A 19,806-nucleotide genomic window follows, 5' to 3' on the forward strand; every position below is an offset into this window, starting at 1 on the left:
AGGGGCAAAAGCAAGTTCGTCGTTGGGTCCTCTAGTGAGAGGGAGAACGTGCCTTCGGGCAGGTTACCGAAAACTTCGAGGGGTCGGCCTTCGGAGAGGCCGGCGGAGAGGCGTTCGACTGGTTGGGATGCTTCCAAAGATGATGTTGTTGGCGGGTCTAGCATGTCTGAACGCGCAACTTCTGGTAAGAAAGCTGGTTCTTCGGGTGTGCGCCGCTCTTACCCTGAGTTTCCAGTTCATTGGACTGAAGCTGATCCGCAGGGCAAGTATGCCCCGATTCTGCATGAGACCACTAAGATCGATGGTCCTTTGGAAATTCGGTCAGTGGTGACTGGTTGGTGGAGGCGAAGCTGGGGAACTACCATCGGAGGGCCGAAGAGTTATACGGAATCCAGCACGCCTTGGGGTACTGGTGCGAGCTTCCCGACCAGGAGCGTCCTCGGGTGACTCATCCGCCGAGGGGGTTCATCTCTGTGTATACTCATCATTTGGAGAACGGTCTCCGCTTTCCTTTGGATCCCTTCATTTCCGAGCTCCTGGTGTCGTACAACATCAGTTTGGCCCAACTTACCCCCAAATCTATGAGGCACATCATCGGATTTAGATGGGTGTGCGATTTTATTAACTTTCCCTGTTCTGTTGCCGTGTTTCGGGATCTGCACGATCTGTCTTTCAACCACGCTTCCAAGGGGGATGGGTATGGTTGGTGGACCATCATCAACAAAAGGTCCCGAAGGAAGGGGGAGCCGAACTACATTACGGCCTACCCTTACCTCAGCTCTGATCATAATTGGAAGACGGAGTGGTTGTTCGTTCGTGTGCCGACAGATCCGAAGCATCCACATTTTTACCGCCCTCCGAAGTGGTTTGTGACTCCTGATCCTGATATGCGAAGCGTGGCTGCTCTGGATCGGAACCATCACCACTACGTGGATCTCCTCCAGTGGTTTTTGGCTCGGGAGGACAACTACAAACTGCCGTCCAACTGGCTCCCGAACCTCAACTATATCTTGCGGGAGGACATTCTTGCTGTTGCCGGTCTCAGCAGGATTTTTAACAGGGGTAGGTGTCTTTCGGCTGGGACCGTGCTTTAGTAAGTTTGTCCTCCTCCTTTTTGTCTCGTTTTATTGACTTTGTTTTGTGCTTTGTTTCTGCAGAGTACGGCTTTAGCTGCGTTGATCCTGTGGTCTTGGGCATTTCTTTGGATCTGAAGACCATTCACGACTCGGCTCCTGATTACAAGTTCGGAAAAGAGAATCCTCGTAATCCTCGCTTGAAGGATTACGTGCTGTCTCCGTCGGGTGTCGCTCGGATATCTGAAGTTCGAGCTGATCCGTGGGATTCTGCCTCTTCTCCCGAAGCTGTTCCAGTGAAGGTCGTGCTCCCTGATTTGAGGACAACCTCGGATCCGGTGAGTGTTTCTATATCTCGAAGTCTTTGTTTGTCTTTCTTTCTGGTTGGCCGTCGGCTAACGCCTTGGTCCTGGACCATCTTTTTAGGGTCCTGGGACTGACGCTGTGCCGCGTGCCGTTCCTTCGGTTTCATCTCCGGCTCGGATAGATATCTCTTTATCTAGGAACCGGGTACTTCACGGTTTTTTCTTTATTCCTTCCTTTGTCTTCTTTTACATTTATTGACCCTTGGTCTCCTCTGTTTAGGATCAGCGCAAAAGGAAGGGTAGCACTCTTTTGAGGCCTTCCGCGCATCCGAAGAAAGCGAAGGCTTCTCAGTCCTCGGAGAAGGTATTTGTTCTGACTTGGAGCTTTTTGTAGTCCGTTCTCTCTTTTTCCGAAACTGACCTTTGAGCGTTTGCCTTGTAGGAAGCGGTTTCGGAAGTCATGCCTCCTCCCAAAAATCTCCTTCACTTCATGCCCTTGCCAGGGCAGAAGTTGAAGAGTGTGGTGGTTGCGGAACCGCCGCCCGTGGACCAACCGTTGGCTGAGGAAGATACCATCCCCTCTCCGCTGAAGCCGTCTGCTGCTTTAGGGATCGAGATCCAGGATATAACCAAGGTGATGGAGGCGATTGAAGCCGACCTTGTTCCTGGCTCGAATGTCCCTATTGTGGCCGAGAAGAAGGAGGAATCTGCTGACGTTTCTCTCGAAAGGGAGAAAAGTCCAGATAAGGAGATGGTGGATCTCACCGAAGCTCACATAGAGGTTCCCGAAGCTGAGAAGGAGGTCCCTTCTGCTGAGGAGGAGCAACCCGAACAGGGTCTGACGAGGAAGAGGCGCCACTCGACCTTGGGCTCTACTTCGACCTCGGCCCTGGATAGACTGATCCACGCTGACCCTTGCTCGGATGTTCCGCTGAAACGGATCCCCGAGGAGGTAAGGGAGGCGATGGCTCGCTATGCTAGAGCTCCGGTTTTGGGGGAGAACCCCATGGCTCACGTGGGATCTTTGGTGGGTCCCGAAGCTGCACGGGAGAATCTTCTTCGGGCCAACCCGCAGTGGAGGGTTCCTGGAGCTGAGGAGAGGAACCCAGCTATGATGGCCCAATATTATCTGAATGAGGTAAGTGTTGGAAATTCTGTTTTGAGTTCCGTTTTTGGTTTGTTGTTTTCTTCTTTCCTCATCTTTTCTCGTCTTTTCTTCTTTCCCAGGCTGTTTTCTGGTCCTCGTTCGCTTCCGAGTGTAGCTCGGTTGAGGAGAGACAACTGAGGAGATATCAGGAGGCTTATGCTCGTGATATCCCTATCTTGGACCAGAAGGCTGGGCAGCTCTTCGCCGAGCTGGTGGAGGTCAAGCAACTGTACCTTCAGTACAGTCGTGAGGCTAGGGAGTCGGCTGAGAGGATCGGGGCCGAAGTTGGGAAGCTCACTTTCCAAGTCGAGGAGGATGCTGAAAAGATAGCTTCCTTCGACAAGGAGAGGAAAGAAATGGCCGCCAAGTTTGCGAGCGAACTTGAAGAAAAAGACAGTCTTCTCAAGGAGATGACGTCTAAATTTGAGGCGGCCATTAAGCAGAGCCAGGAAGCGGAGGCGAGGCTTCAGCAGTTTTTCAAGCATCGGGAGATTATTCAGAATCAAGCTGACAAGGTGCCCGTTCTCCAGCTGAAGATCCGAGAGAAGGATGCGGCCATTCGGAAGTTGGAGCAAGAGAGAGTTGACCTCTACACTGCTGATCAGTGTAGAGAGCAATACTGGAATGGCATCCTGGGTGCTCGGCGCATGTTTGCGAAGCACATGCCTCATTTCCCTTGGAATGAGAAGGTTCCGCTCTGGATGAGGGCCCAGGATCACTTGGTGGAGTGCCAGGCCGATCGAGACGAAGCTGAAGCTGAACGTCAAGCTGCTCTTGCAGAGGCTCGGGCCCAGAAGGCGTCTTCCGAAGGTGACACTACTGGTGGGGGTTCTTCGAAGGATGCTCCCCTAGGGGCTGCTCCTGAGACTCCCAAGAGTTAGGGATTCGGGCAGTCGTCTTCTTCAGAGTCGGTCGGTTCCAGTTGAGGACTTCCGAACATGTGCTTGCCTTTCCCCCTTTTGCCTCGGCGCTGCGTTGTACTCATTTCTTTTTGTTTTCTTTAGTACTTCTGTAGGCCGGTATTGTCTGTTGATGGCTGCCGATTTTAACTGTTTCATTTTGTTTTCAATTTTTGAGGTTTTCAATGTATTTGTACTCCCCCCAAATATTGAATAAAAAATGAATGTTTGTTACTTGGCTGCTTCTTTTCAACTTTGTACTTTCGCAATTTTAGGTCTTTGAATCCGTAGATTTTTCGAGCTCCTCTTTCTGTAGACTTGCTAAAAAACTTTTGATCTTGCGAGCTCTTTAAATCCGTAGATCTGTTAAGAGACTTTTTAACTTTGCGAGTTCTTCAAATCCGTAGATCTGCTAAGAGACTCTTTAGTTTTGCGAGTTCTTCAAATCCGTAGATCTGCTAAGAGACTCTTTAATTTTGCGAGTTCTTCAAATCCGTAGATCTGCTAAGAGACTCTTTAGTTTTGCGAGTTCTTCAAATCCGTAGATCTGCTAAGAGACTCTTTAGTTTCCAGACTCTTCAAATCCGTCGATCTGCTCAGAGGTTTGGATTGTTCTTCCGATCTCTTGTGGTTCGGAAACCTGGGCAAGAGATCGCTAGTCTGCCTCTTAGTTATGCCTTCGGCGATCCGTGGATCTGAGCCGGAGTTTTATAACTTGATTCGAGCGACTGTTTGTGGCGAACAAGTTTTATTTGGTTATCGCGAATCCGAGGATTCTGGACGATTCCCTGAAGTGTATGATTTGGTCATTTCTTGCATTTTATCAAGGAATGGACAAAGTCAACCTGTTTTTAGTCTCGGATTGATCAGATCCGAGGCTGCATATATATATAAGGGGACAATAAATATAGAGATAATTTTAATGAAACACATGGTGCCAATGGCTTTCCTCTTCTCATTAAACAACTTACTTGGTCTACAGACAGAGATCATACAAAATATTTTTTGAGAACATCGGTATTCCAATGGTTCTTCAAAATTGTTCCATCTAACTGTTTCAGCATAAACGTGCCTGGCCTCTTTTCGGAATGGATGATGTATGGTCCTTCCCAAGTGGCTGAGAGTTTGCCATGGATCCGTCCTTTCTGAACCGAGGCGGCGTTTCTGAGCACTAGATCACCGACTTTTAGGGGTCTGGCGTTGACTCTTCGGTTATAATGCTTGTTGACCCTCTGCAAATAGGCTGCGTTGAGTGTCCTCGCATCGTTCCGAGCTTCGTCCAGTAGATCGAGAGCTTCAGACAGAAGTTGGTTGTTGCTTTCTCCCTGGAGCCCATCATACCTATTGTATGCCTGGACCCTCAGGCTTTCTGTTCCGATTTCCACAGGGATTACAGCTTCGGATCCATATACAAGGTGGAACGGTGTTTGCCCGGTAGCTTCTTTCTCAGTGGTCCGAAGGGACCATAGCGTTCCGGGTAGTTCTTCTAACCACTTGTTTTTGTCATCCTCGACTCTTTTCTTGAGTGCATTGATGATGAGTTTGTTAGCAGCTTCGGCTTGCCCGTTGCTTTGTGGGTGGCAGACTGCCGAGTAAGCTAGGTGTATGCCGAACTGTTTGCACCACTTTTGCAACGGGGTGTTGTCGAACTGTTTCCCGTGGTCGAAGACCATCAGTCTTGGTATGCCGAACCTTGTGATGATGTTCTGCCATATGAACTTGCGGACCTGAGGTTCGTGTATTGGAGGAGACAGCTTCGGCTTCGATCCATTTGCTAAAATAGTCGACTCCTACAATCAACCACTTCTTCTGGTTCGTCGCTGAGGGGAAGGGACCAATGATGTCTAACCCCCACTGTGCGAATGGTAAGGGATACAGTGTTGATTGTAGGTTTTGAGCTGGTTGATGGATGGCTGGTGCGAACTTTTGGCATTTCTCGCATTTCCTTGCTATCTGTTTTGCCTCGGAAACCATAGTGGGCCACCAGTACCCAGCTCGAAGGGCTTTATGTGCCAATGTCCTACCTCCGATGTGGTTTCCGCATATCCCGAGGTGGATTTCCCTTAGGATGTAGTCAGCGTCTGTTGGACCCACACATTTTAGCAGCGGAGCAGAGAATGATTTCCTCATGAGCTCTCCTTCGGCGCTGATGATGAACCATTTGTTGAATCTTTTCAGTTTTCTCGCCTGCAGCTTATCTTCGGGAAGTTCTCCCCTTTCTTTGTATGCAACTACTGCGTCCATCCAGCTAGGTTCGGTACGTAAACTGCATACTGTGGTGGGTAGCAAGTCAATGCTTCTCTGTTGGTGAACTTCCACGTGGACCGACCTGTTTAGGTCGATGAGTGTTGAGCTTGCGAGTTTTGACAGTGCGTCTGCTTGCGTGTTTTGTCCTCGGGGGATGAGGATGACTTCAAAGGATCTTAACTTTGACGTTAAGGATTTAATTTTTGCTAAATAGGCTGTCATGCTGGGCCATTTGGCCTCATACTCCCCTCGGATCTGGTTGGCTACAAGCTGGGAATCAGTTTTGAGGCAAACATGCTCGGCCTCCAGGGATAAGCAAAGCTCTATTCCTGCTATTGCGGCCTCATATTCGGCCTCGTTGTTAGTTGCTTTGAAGCCGAACTTCAATGCATACTCTATGCTTTTCCCCGTCGGGGGGATTAGTACAACTCCTGCTCCTGAGCCGTTTATTGTGGAAGATCCGTCAGTGAAGACCTCCCAAGTGCTTTTCGTATCATCCAGCATTTCCTGGTATGAGCACTCGGCCAAGAAGTCTGCCAATGCTTGTGCTTTGATTGCTGTCCTCGGCTGATATTTGATGCCGAACTCTGATAGTTCGAAGGCCCAGGCAGCCAATCTTCCTGACCTCTCTATTTTGTCGAGTACTTTCTCGAGCGGTTGGTCAGTTAGTACTGTGATCTGGTGGGAGTCGAAGTATGGCCTCAGTTTTCGTGCAGCTACCACTACTGCATATGCGACTTTCTCGATGAGCGGGTACCGGGTTTCGGCCCCTGTGAGTGTTCGGCTGGTGAAGTAGATTGGCTGTTGCTTCTTTTCTTCTTCCCGAAGAAGCACTGCGCTGACGGTTCCAGGGCTAACTGCGACATATAGGTACAGGGTTTCCCCCTCCTTTGGTCTGGCCAGTGTCGGCAGTTGAGCTAGGTGGGCTCTGAGTTGCTGAAAAGCTTCTTTTTGTTCCTGTTCCCATATCAGTTCGGGATCCACTTTCCTCGGGACCCCCTTTTTCTTGACTGGTTCTTCTTCTCCTCCGGGGAGGTTCTTTGGTTTCAGTGCTTTGAAGAAGGGGGCTCCCTTGTCCGAGGCTTTTGATATGAACCTTGTTAGTGCGGCTAACCTACCGGTTAGCCTCTGCACATCTCTCTTGGTCTTCGGCTCGGGTAAATCCAATGCCGCTTGGACTTTGTCTGGGTTCGCATCAATTCCTCTTTCGCTCACCATGAATCCGAGGAACTTCCCTGACTTCACCCCGAAGACGCATTTTTTTGGGTTCAGCTTCATGCTGTATTTCCTCAGATTTCCGAAGGTCTCTGCCAAGTCTTTGACATGGTCTTCCTCCTTGATGCTTTTTACGATGGAGTCATCCACGTAGACCTCTACGTTCCTCCCTTTCTGGTCGGCGAAGACGTGATCAACTAACCTCTGGTAGGTGGCTCCGGCATTTTTCAAGCCGAAAGGCATCATTTTGTAGTTGAACACTCCTGCGCTTGTGATGAACGCTGTCTTTGCCCTGTCATCGGGGTGCATGAATACTTGGTGGTAGCCTGAAAAGGCATCCATGAAGCTGAGCAGTGCATGGCCGCTGGTGGAGTCAACCAATTGATCTATCCTTGGCAGGGGATAGCAGTCTTTGGGGCAGGCTCGGTTCAGATCTGTGAAATCTACGCACATTCGCCATGAGCCGTTCGCTTTTTTGACCATCACCACGTTGGCCAGCCACTTCGGATACATGCATGGTTCGATGAATCCGGCCTCTTGCAACTTTTTTACCTCCTCGGCGATGGCTTTGTTTTTCTCCGAGGAGTAATTTCTCTTTTTTTGCTTGATTGGCCGAGCTTCAGCGTTGACGTCCAGCTTGTGACAAATCAGCTTCGGATTTATCCCTGGCATATCTGCTGATGACCATGCAAAGATTTCTTTGTGATCCCTGAGTAGTCGGATCAAATCGATTCGGAGCCCCGAGCTTAGGCCCTTGCCTATTCGGACGCTCCTGTCTGAATTATCTTCGAGGAAGATATCCTCCATTTCTTGATCTGGCTCAGGAGACAGGGTTTCGGGGCGAGCATCAACTTCTGCGGGAGATAGGCTGCTCGTGCTTGCTCTTCTCCTTTTTGCCTCGCTTTCCTCTCCCGTGGCTCCTTTTTCTTCCTCGGGGCCGTCCCCTAGTTTGGGTTTTCGGACAGCAGTGTGGCAGGTTCTTCTCGCCACTTCTTGATCACCTCTGATTCGTTCGGCGAATCCTGCATCCGAGACGTATATCATCAGCTGATGGTATGTGGAGGGGACTGCTTGCATCTTGTGAATCATGGTTCTTCCCATGATTACGTTGTATACGGAGTCGCAGTCCATCACCAGAAATTCGTCCCGAAGGGTTTTTGCTGCTTGGCCTTCACCCACCGTGACTGGCAGGGTGATCTTTCCTCGAGGGATAGCTGCGAATCCGTTGAATCCGATCAGAGGATAACTGACTTTCGTCAGTGCTTCCTCTGGTTCTTCGAGGATCAGCTGCTCGAAGCAGTTTCTGAAGATGATATTGACGGCACTTCCTCCGTCGACTAACACTCGATGTACGTTGTGGTTATTGAGGTCCATGGAAATGACTAGAGGATCGTCATGTTTGTACTGGACTCCGAAGCAATCATCAGCAGTGAAGGTCATGTTCGGGGGGTGTGGCTGGTTGTCTCCCACCGCGCTGAAGTTGACCCGATGGGAGAGGGCTCTTAGGTGTTTCTTGCTGGCTTGGCCAGACTTCTGTCCCCCGAACACCACTAGGATGTCATTCTTCTTGTGCCCTGTTGCTTCGTAGACCCTCTTCTGGGGTTGCTCGTGTTGTTTGCCACTTGCGGCCTTTTCTTTTTCCTCCCTTCGGTCTAACAAGTACTGTTTCAGGTAGCCTCGGCAAACGAGGTCCTCAATGTTGTCTTTCAGCGAGTTGCATTCTTCGGTGTGGTGACCGAAGTCATCATGAAACTCGCACCATTTGTTCTTGTTTCTCCGAGCTGGGTTGGACTTGAGCTTCCCAGGTAGTTTCCACTTTTCATCATTTCTGTTGAGGCTAAAGATCTCTTTTCGGGGCAGAGCTAGTGGAGTGTAGTTGGTGTATTTGGGTTGAAGTTCACCCCTTCTCCCGTCTTTCTTCGGGCTCATCTCTCTAGCTCCTACTTTCTCTTTCCCTTTCCTTGAGCTGCCCTCGGGCTTGCTCTGGGTATTCTTTGTGTCTCTCGGATCCGACGATCCTTTCAGTCTTGCAGCGGCCTTGTTGAACTCTTCAGTTCTGATGAACGCATCAGCCATTTGGAGCACGTCAGCTATTCTGGAGGGGTTCTTCATTGAGAGTTCGTCACGGAACTTCCCCTCCTGGAGCGCGTGCTTCAAGGCGAAGATGGCCACGTCTGGCTGCAAGTTTGGTATGTTTGTTGATTCCTTCATGAATCTGGCCATGAATTCTCTTAGACTTTCGTCTCTTTCTTGTTGGATTGAGGTCAGTTCTGCTGTGGTTCGCTCGGGGCGATTGTTGCTCACGAACTGTGTGCAGAATCTCTTTTTCAGCTTTTTCCAGCTCTTGATCGATCCCTTCGGCAGCGATCTAAACCACTCTCCCGCCACTCCAGTTAGCGTGGTTGGGAAATATTTACACCAACATGCTTCGGAGTAGGGACTCAGGAACATTTGCTGCTCGTAAGAGATGACATGATCCCTCGGATCTGTGATTCCGCTGTAGGTTAGGTGTGCTGGCAGCCTTACCTTTGGTATTTCTTCCATGATTAGCTCGTCCGAGAAAGGGGATGACGTGGGAGTCATGATTCTTTTCCCGAGTCTAGCCCTGATGCCTTCGTTTGCCGAGGTTCTGTGATTAGAACGCTCGGGCGTACGATGGGGGCTAGGGGTTCGATCATGCCTCCTGTCTCTTCTTCTCTCTCGGCTACTGACCTCGGGTCGTTCGCTAGATCTGCTTGGCTCGCCTACCCCGAGTCTCGTGTGGATCGAAGGTCTTAACCTTGAGTGGACCGAGGGCCTCAACCTGCTGAGCACCGAGCTTCGGATCCGAGTGTTACGAGTAGTCGATTCGCTTTGGAGAGCTGTTGGAGTAGGCGATGGTCTTGCAAACCAATCTGGCTGTTGTTGTGCCCTTTTTTGGGTGTCCCACGTGCTTTCCATCCATCTCGACGTCAAGTGTGTTCCTGTCAAGGGGAGGAGCTCTCTTTCGGGTCTGGACACTTCTACACTGGGCTGTTCGTTCAGCCTTCGCCTGGTCCTCCTTTCTTCTCTGCGGTCGTTTGCCAATCCTTGCTGCTTCTCATTGAAGAGGAAGTTTTGCATGATGGTCATGGCCGCAGTGAGCTCTTCCCTAGTTGGAATCGGAGGTCCTGCGTTTGTGGCGGTCGTAGCTCTGCTTGGCTGTGACCTCGCCATCGATTGAGGGTGCTCCTCTTGGTCAGATTCTGAATCTGACCGCACCATCATATCGTCATCATTGTTGTTAATAGCATCATTTACCATTTTCGCGAAAAGAGGTGATTGATGTCTTTCAAAGGCTTTGAAGTGTTCTTCCCCACAGACGGCGCCAAATTGTTCCGGTGTTGTAAATATGGAAACAATGGGCTTCGAATGAAGGCCCTTTCGTATGTGTTGAAGATCTTGCTTGTTTGAATGAGTAGAGTCCGAATTCACCTGCACAAGAGCAAAGTCACTAGCCTCGGGGGTGTTTCCGAGGAAAGCCCCTCCGATGCCTAAGTAAGAACGATGCTCGGATTCTAGAGAGAAGTTCTCTAGAAGAGTAGTCTTAAGGCGATAAATTGGACGTACCTTGAGGTGTGAGCCTTGGCGGCCTATTTATAGTGTTTGCATAATAAATGCCCATAGGTCATTTATTGCTTCTGGGCCTTGGGCCTTGATGGATGGCTGGCTAGCCATTGGTAGGTTTGATGCTGTTTGTTTAGAGCCATTGGGCTTTGGACTTAGTGGCCCAATTGAGAATCAATTGGGAGCCCAAACAGGAGCGATGGTCTCTAAAGGTGGGTGGATCGCGTCTTGGCGGTGAGGGTCTTGGTGGTTGGCGGTGACGGGTGGGTTTGGGGGGCAGTGGATATGGGTGAGTGGTGTTCATGTCTTGCTTCGCAAGGTGAACCCTGATGCGGTTCACACCTATTTTTCGACCATTTTCATTTCTAATTGCTTTGGAGGGAGCTGATTGGTTGCGAAATTGATGAATAAGTATTTGTGTCTCTTGTTCTGGCGAATGGTCTGTGGGATAGTAATGCTCATAATCTCTCCATGATGCTTGACGATTCCGGCGAGCTCGTGCTTGTTAATGTCCATGGGTAGGAAATCTACGAAGCAAGTTTGTGGGCTGAGGTTGTTTGATTCCTGGCGTTCTTACTTCGTACCATTATCCATTGATTTGGGTTTCTCTCACTCTCCACCCTCTCTCCCTCTCTCTCTAGACTCCATTCTACCAGGTTATTCTTTAAGATAAAGGTCATTTTTTTTATTGTTTAATAAATTTTTAATAATTTGATTATTACATTAACAATGTGTGATGCAATGGTTTTTTTAGATTTTAATTTATGCTAATGAGGATAATTAATTCAAAGAGAGTATTAAGGCTTTTTATTTGATTCTTCTAATATTGAAGATATTTAATTGAAATATATGTAATATTTAGTAAAAAAGTTTGACGATTCTTTAATAAAGATTATTAATGTTAAGTCTTGCCCGTGTATTGTCTATGTAATCTTTTCCTATTATAGTTAATATTTATCTGTTTTTTATTTTTTCCATATTTTTTATTTTAAAAATAAAAATGTCAGGACACACCAGGAAATGATACGTGTAATTCCTGGTGTGCCTTTTATGGAGTAGTATATAGTAACTAGTACAGTACTTGTGTGATGCATGGTTTATAATTTAAATATTAAATTCATATGAAACCAAAACTATAGTAATAGAAAATTATCATCTAACTGCGCTAATATATATTACTAATCTTATATGCACGAGATGCGTGCGAAAGTATTAAAACACTTAGAATTGTATTGTTACAACTAACATATCCCAACGAAAAATCAAAATCTTAGTACTTGTAGACGGCTACATTTGGCCTCTGGATAGAAGCGATAAGTTCGATGATGAAACAAAACGTCCACTTGGAAAAAGTATTCCTAATCAAGCAACGAACATTCTAAAACTGACTGACACATTACCCAAACCCCGTTTTTCTATTTATAGTAACTAATATTTATAGTAGCTGCTATTCTAAGTATCTGCTAGAAATAAAACCGTCCAAGATAGAATTGTGTCAAGGGAATTTTAGTTGCACTCCAATTAAATCCCTAAAAGAGATAGAAAAGTTCAAAGGAATTTTAGTTGCAATCCAATTAAATTCCTAAAATCCTAAAAAAGATAAATAAGGAAAAAAGAGTTTTAGTTGGAAATAGCCTGAAATAAGGATTAAAGGCGTAAAAAGAGTTCTAAGCCGGAAGAAAATCGGATTAAACTGGATTAATTCAGGTAAAAATGCGTGGAAATAGATTGTGCTCAAGAAATTTCTTGCGCACAGGGCCCAGCGCAGCTAATCACTCTCACCATTATCCACGCGCAAGTATTATCTCACGTACTCGCTACATTCCTACTCAAAAACAAACTCTGAAACAACTCTTGAGCACGAAACTTTGCGCTAGAAATGTTTCGCAGACCTGTCCTATGTGCGAGAATTATCTCGCGCACCAATGATTTTCAGCGCTTATCAAACTCTGAATATTTTTATCTTCTCCGGCACTTATTTTTTTATAAATAGGGCCTTAATCGTCCGAGTAAAGGGCACCGAATTATAATCTCATACTATCCCCAAGTTATAATCCTGAACCTAAGTTCTCCATACGTTCTTATAATCGTCCCGTACACTCCGTATATTCCGTAGTTTCATCGTATTAACTCTTGTTAAGCGGAACCCTGCTCGTCTAAGCACTTAAACTAAGCCTGGATCCTGCCCTGGAGTTTAGTAAAGCCGAGGAAAGTACGTTGCATAAAAAGGAAAGCGAGTAGAGTAAAGTGGTTAGTTTTCTAAGAACTGCAATATAGCCAAAACTATATTGTAACGTGCCATAATTTTTTTATTTCTTTAATCACGATTATAAATCTGTCAAACATAATCTGATTATTTATAAAGCCTAATAAGATATTCTTTGGAAAATCCGGATTATTGTTAAGTACCTTAAATCAATCTAAATCATCCTCTTGACGATTGTTAGTTAATATTTGTTCATTAAAAGCAATTCAGATTAGTAATATAGTATAACGTATGTTCCGTCTTCGTGACGTTGAACTAGTAAGGACTGCTTCATGGTCTAATACTAAGCACTCCCCGTATTAGTAAATTTCCCCCTAACCCTCAATCTCTACTCCGCTGGATGTATATTGAACGATCTCCCCACCAGGGATCACAAGGGAACCTACGGCCGTTGTGGTCAAATACGTTAGCCTGGGCTCTCAAGCTTTTACTTCCGTATCACAATAATTGGGTTTTGTCAGTTTTCCTCATTGAAAACTGAATGGCGACTCCTAAGACTAGTAAAAAGAAGCCAACGCCCACAATTAGTCCCGTTTTACTTAATATTGCTTACCACACATCCGCGAGGGAAGAACGAAAGAGGCCATAAACCCGTCTTTTTCCAACTCCCTCACAGTACCGAAGTAATTAAATGAAACATATAAAATAGTGTGTATCACTTTCTTCTCTTGCTCGAAATATACTTTCTTTACCACATGCACTCTTCCGCAATCGATGTGCAACACATACGTACCATTATAAGAATGTTCTGGATAAAAATCTTCATTTGGTGGAGGCATCACCCATGAAAAAGCTTTGTTTCTGAAGCATGAGAATACTTTTTCCATGACCCGAGTACGTCCATTAGACTGCATAAATGTTAAAAAATATTTTCTTCATGTTAAATACAACATGAGCTAAGTAATTCAGAATTTTATGTATTCAGAGTATTAGTTTGAAACCTGTTGAGGGCATTAGTTACAGGTTTCAACTAGGATATTGGGCATCTTTCATTATAATTTCCAATGCGTTAGTACTTATAACATACATATGCAACTTCAATCACCTAACAATCTGCTGCAGTGCTTAAATTAGATGATAAATAATCAATGAATATAGGAATACATAGTTATTCACTCCTATTTCAAATATATAACCAATGAATATAGGAATATATAGTTACATGCTCCTATTTAAAATATATAACCAATGAATATAGGAATATGTCGGTACATACTCCTATTTGAAATATATAACCAATTCAAATCATGAACTTACATAACACATAATTAATGCTTGAGCTAACAATTTTATTAACTACAAAGTATGTATTAGTAATTACTAAAAGAAATCATTATCAACATTAATCCAAAAAAAAAGTTGTCTACACAAAACCTAATTTAAAGTATAAGTAAAACAGAAGAAGGAAACTACTCCATATCAAGTAAGAGTGAACTTAAATAGAAGATTTAAATTGGAGTATGCACCAATAAAAATTTTTAGATAGACAAACCTAAAATATACGGAGTAAAAACATGGAGAAGATTAAAAGACGGAATCTGAAAATCCTAAACAAATTCAGATTGGAAGTTATTGTCTCCACAAAGGCTAATTTGAACTATAAGGAATAAATATAAGCATACCTTGCAATTGCCGTCTTAGACCCTTTAAATCCTACGAAAAAATAATCAACTTTTTTAGGATATTAAATTTTGTAAGCATCTGAATCAATTAAAATTGGAGTATGCAACAATAAACCCTTCAAATCCTATGAAAAAATATTCAACCTTTTTAGGATATTAAATTTTGTAAGCATCATAATCAATTAAAATTCAGACGCAAAACTATCCGTAGAAAATATGAATTCATCAAATGCCGATTTCTATAAAATAAAATTGAAATCATAGTTTAAAAAGATGCAAATTTTCCTAAAATTATAGCAGACTTAAAAAGGGGATCAATTCTCCAAGGTGATAAAGCATCAAATCGAGACGCATAATACCCGTTTGATTAATGTGATTTAGCATATACCCCCATATTTCAATATAAATATTCATGAAATTTTGAAAAAAAACTATGATTTGAAGAGATGGAATATTGGGATAGAGATCAACAGTTGATTCCACATAATATACTAGAAAATGAAACCAAATTGCACACTTTAATTCAGAAAATGTAGCCAAAAAATTAACGAAATTGAAGTGATTGCAGCTATTAAAATTGTAAATATTAAAATTAATGAATGATTATCTGAAAGAAGGAGAGAGACGAAGCAACAGAAAAAATGGCGTCTTCTGCAGAACAATTGAGGATAGAGAAAACGCGAAGAAAAGAGTTGGCGTAGGGGAAAAAGGATGATGGGTTTGTTAGCATTGGAAATCATTTACATTAAACAAAGAAATGTGCATTATTATTAACTGCATCATGAAACCCATAAAATGAGGTAAGTGGATTACATATTGAATTTCTATCCCCATCTTGTCTTCGGTTTTTCCCCAATTAGGTTCATCTGAAAAACCTTAGATTTCGATAACATTAATTAGATGAATAAATATTGAAATTGAAAGAAGAAATTAAAAGATAAACGATGAATTCAAGCTTAAAACTTCATAGAGGTTGTGATTACCGTCACTGATGGACCTCCATAGATGACCAACGAGTTTTTGGGAAGGGACGACATTAATTACTCTCCATAGGTTTGTAATTCAATTAAATTGTAAAATAGTAGAAGGTAGTATAGTCTATTCCAAGGGAGACACCAAAAGTGGAGTTACCAAATTGACCTCAACTCTTCACTTATATAATAGAGATTCTAAATAAAACTAATGACGGATGATCTGTTATTGTTCCTTTTGTTGTCTTATTTGCCAAAAATAATAAACAAATAATGGTATGTAAATAAAATTATTTTCATCTCCGTTCATAACCATGTCAAACATATAAATTTGTTCTCGTTCACCCTTATTTCGATTGTTCATATAGCCCCCTAATACCCACCCCATCATATACGTCATTACACGATCTCTTAACACCTACCCCATCATCCACTTTATTTAGCTAAATACTACTTCGAGACGTGGCGGGTGTGGAGCATCGTACCCGCCCAAAAATTTCATCCCCATCCCTAACGCCCATCATGATGGGTACGGTTCCCATCCCATTCTCAGTCGCGCCTTGTCGGTTACAAATAATTTCATGCACACTCCATCACCTACCTATGTATCCACACTCGCCTTAAACCCGACCAACCTAAGACACGAATTTTTATTTTTATTTTTTTGGTAGGAGAGCTTTAAATTTTAAAACTATATTGCATAATATTTGAAAATTTTAATATCAATTTGGGTATTAATTTAAAATTTATCTGGGTTATGGAGTAATAGAGGACATGTATACATATATTAATAGATTAATCATTAGTTCGTTAAAATGTCAATTAGGCACGGAGTACAATATTCATTATATGACACAAATTCTTAAAAGATTGATAGTATTATATTCTGCCTTTTTATTTCCAACTAGCTTTTGGGCCCGTTCTTCGCACGGACTTTTACTTACTTGATACTTGAATATATTTTTTGAGGCAGAAACTATAACTTTTCAAACAAATGATAAGTTAAATTAAGCACATTGCACAAGTTGCCATTATAATATTTTAAAGCCATAATTACGGCAAGTCAACAATCTACCTACGAATGCATATATTTACAAAAAGAATACCAATTTAAGCCCGCAAAAGAATGGTTTCATCTAAGATGGATCAATAATTTTATTGTCTAAAATGGTAGAAAATAGTCTCTCATAACTGAAATAATTTTCCAAAAATTTAAATTTGTAATCCAATTGATCACCTACCCATCACCCCCTTGTTTAACATGGTTGTCACTTATGCTAATAAATTTATATGCTTAGTCCAAAAGTTAAATGGAAGCAGAGGAATATAAAATGAGATCTCTTCTTTGGTGAGACATGGTCTTGATACTTGTCACTCTTTTAGAGGATGCGAATCCTTGAGGTGGTCAGACAATTGCCCAATACTTCAATACTTCAAGTTGATCCCTTTTTCACCTTATAATCCAATTCTTTGATAGAATATATTATTGTTGAATTCTGCACATTGATTTCAATACTAATCATGACCCAACAGTAAAATATCAACTATCAATTGCTCATATATACATATAGATAGAATTCAACTTTAAATATAGTGAAAGAGATAGAAAGACATCAAAGATTTTGAGATAGTCGGCAATGTTCAATTGCCTTGATAGCTTGCACTAGTGGAAAAAATACCTGTTGAGGGGGGCATTTTGGGTTTATTGAGGCGAACAAGGCCCGCTGCGACAGACGTAGCTTCAACAGCTCAGTGATCTGTTGAGGCGGGCTTTGTTCGCCTCAACAGGTGATCTGTTGTGGGGGGCTTTCAAAAGCCCGCCTCAACAACCTCTACAGAAACGCGAAAAATAAGGACCTGTTGAGGGGGGCATTTAAGAAGCCCGCCTCAACAGCCTCCTCTGTTGAGGCTCACTTCTTAAATGCCCCCCTCAACAGGTCCTTATTTTTGCGCCAAAAATTCATATGTTGTTGAGGCGTACATTAAAAGCCCCCTTCAACAACATTAATTTTTTTTTTTCCAAATTCTTTTAAAATAGGCGGCAATAACCACAACTAGATATATACTCCATTGAGTATTGAAACCTGTACCCAATCAACACCAAAATAGCAAAGGTATGAATCTGCTTATCTTTGATAAATAAATCATTACATTAACTTCATTTATATTAACCCAACAGAGCAAAGCGTATATATAGTACGTATGTTTACAATTTTTAAACACCTAGCTAGTCTAACAAATTACAACTTATATTAACAACTAAAGACAAAAGGCTAGAGAGCTAATCTAACAAATGTCTCTAATCCAGCCACTTAGGTCCCTTTAGATCATGCATTACAAACCTTAAGTAAGGTCGTGTTGACTTTCTTCCAATCGACTCGATCCCTAGCCTGCAAGTTGCATGGAAGGAAAATATATATGAGTACCAAAGTTTACACTCACGATATTGTCTTTACATTCCATTGAAGCATAAAATTAAAAGATATAGTTGCAGACTATAGAGATAATTAAGTACGTTGTTGACCTATAACGACCCAATGAGCCTTAAATGTGCATACGTAGATTAGAATGAGTTTTAGAAAGTTAAAGCTATGTATATTAGTCATGTAATAAGAATCAAATGAGTCCTTAGGTTCTTTAGTTCAAAGTTGGGAGCGGAAATGTCATTTTAGCTCTAAACATGACCTATAACGACCTAATGAGCCTTAAATGTGCATAAATAGATTCGAATGAGTTTTAGAAAGTTTTAACTATGCATATTAGACATGTAATAAGAATCAAATGAGTCCTTAGGTTTTTTAGTTCAAAGTTGGGAGCGGAAATGTCATTTTAGCTCTAAACATGACCTATAACGACCTAATGAGCCTTAAATGTGCATAAATAGATTCGAATGAGTTTTAGAAAGTTTTAACTATGCATATTAGACATGTAATAAGAATCAAATGAGTCCTTAGGTTTTTTAGTTCAAAGTTGGGAGCGGAAATGTCATTTTAGCTCTAAACATGACCTATAACGACCTAATGAGCCTTAAATGTGCATAAATAGATTCGAATGAGTTTTAGAAAGTTTTAACTATGCATATTAATCATGTAATAAGAATCAAATGAGTCCTTAGGTTCTTTAGTTCAAAGTTGGGAGCGGAAATGTCATTTTAGCTCTAAACATGACCTATAACGACCTAATGAGCCTTAAATGTGCATAAATAGATTCGAATGAGTTTTAGAAAGTTAAAACTATGTATATTAGTCATGTAATAAGAATCAAATGAGTCCTTAGGTTCTTTAGTTCAAAGTTGGGAGCGGAAATGTCATTTTAGCTCTAAACATGACCTATAACGACCTAATGAGCCTTAAATGTGCATAAATAGATTCGAATGAGTTTTAGAAAGTTTTAACTATGCATATTAGACATGTAATAAGAATCAAATGAGTCCTTAGGTTCTTTAGTTCAAAGTTGGGAGCGGAAATGTCATTTTAGCTCTAAACATGACCTATAACGACCTAATGAGCCTTAAATGTGCATAAATAGATTCGAATGAGTTTTAGAAAGTTAAAACTATGTATATTAGTCATGTAATAAGAATCAAATGAGTCCTTAGGTTCTTTAGTTCAAAGTTGGGAGCGGAAATGTCATTTTAGCTCTAAACATGACCTATAACGACCTAATGAGCCTTAAATGTGCATAAATAGATTCGAATGAGTTTTAGAAAGTTTTAACTATGCATATTAGTCATGTAATAAGAATAAAATGAGTCCTTAGGTTCTTTAGTTCAAAGTTGGGAGCGGAAATGTCATTTTAGCTCTAAACATGACCTATAACGACCTAATGAGCCTTAAATGTGCATAAATAGATTCGAATGAGTTTTAGAAAGTTAAAACTATGCATATTAGACATGTAATGAGAATCAAATGAGTCCTTAGGTTTTTTAGTTCAAAGTTGGGAGCGGAAATGTCAAACAAAGAGGCAGGGCTGTGTTTGATGACATAAAACCTAATTAGAGAAATTATTAGAGAAGTGGAATTAATGCAACTATCTTACTTATAGTTAGAATTCTTGGAAAATATAATCTCGGTTTGTATTTGCAAGAACAGGCACATTGGTAATGTCTAATTCTTATTTAAAAGAAATATGTTCATATATCTCAACCAGTTTTTTCATAGCAAGCTAAGGGAGACTTGCAGCATCAAGAATGATGAGAGAGGGAAACAAAATGATCCACTTTTAGATTTGGAAATAGGAAATGGGTTTTTTAAAGGGTAATGATATATGCAGCTTTTAAGTTGTAAATAAGCATTTAATGCATTTCCTAAATTGAAAGTAATTTTAGGAATGCATGACAAAATCATGTGTGAATAGCTGTAATTAATGCTTAGTTTAGGTTAATGTTTCCATTTTTTATATAATCTAGATTAAAAAGAATTACAGAATGACAAACGTAAGACTGAAGTGAGGTAGATAAATACCTTACACTTTTTT

At 42.3% G+C, this 19,806-nt stretch overlaps 1 long non-coding RNA gene and 1 other non-coding gene across 3 annotated transcripts; both read right to left on the reverse strand.

Moving 5' to 3' along the window:
• Positions 1 to 12,112: 12,112 nt before the first annotated feature.
• Positions 12,113 to 15,404, reverse strand: LOC130459533 (uncharacterized). Of its 2 annotated transcripts, XR_008918967.1 has the most exons (5): positions 15,343 to 15,404; positions 15,173 to 15,234; positions 14,360 to 14,390; positions 13,679 to 13,790; positions 12,113 to 13,585 (listed from the first exon to the last, which is right to left on the reverse strand). It is a non-coding gene; the product is annotated as an uncharacterized lncRNA (long non-coding RNA). The 2 variants fall into 2 exon arrangements; XR_008918966.1 differs by having other exon boundaries at positions 14,360 to 15,395.
• Positions 14,666 to 14,752, reverse strand: LOC130460512 (small nucleolar RNA Z101). The gene has a single exon (XR_008920369.1). It is a non-coding gene; the product is annotated as a small nucleolar RNA Z101 (small nucleolar RNA).
• Positions 15,405 to 19,806: the final 4,402 nt, after the last annotated feature.

Source organism: Spinacia oleracea, chromosome 4, assembly GCF_020520425.1.
Source record: "Spinacia oleracea cultivar Varoflay chromosome 4, BTI_SOV_V1, whole genome shotgun sequence".
NCBI lineage: Eukaryota > Viridiplantae > Streptophyta > Magnoliopsida > Caryophyllales > Amaranthaceae > Spinacia > Spinacia oleracea.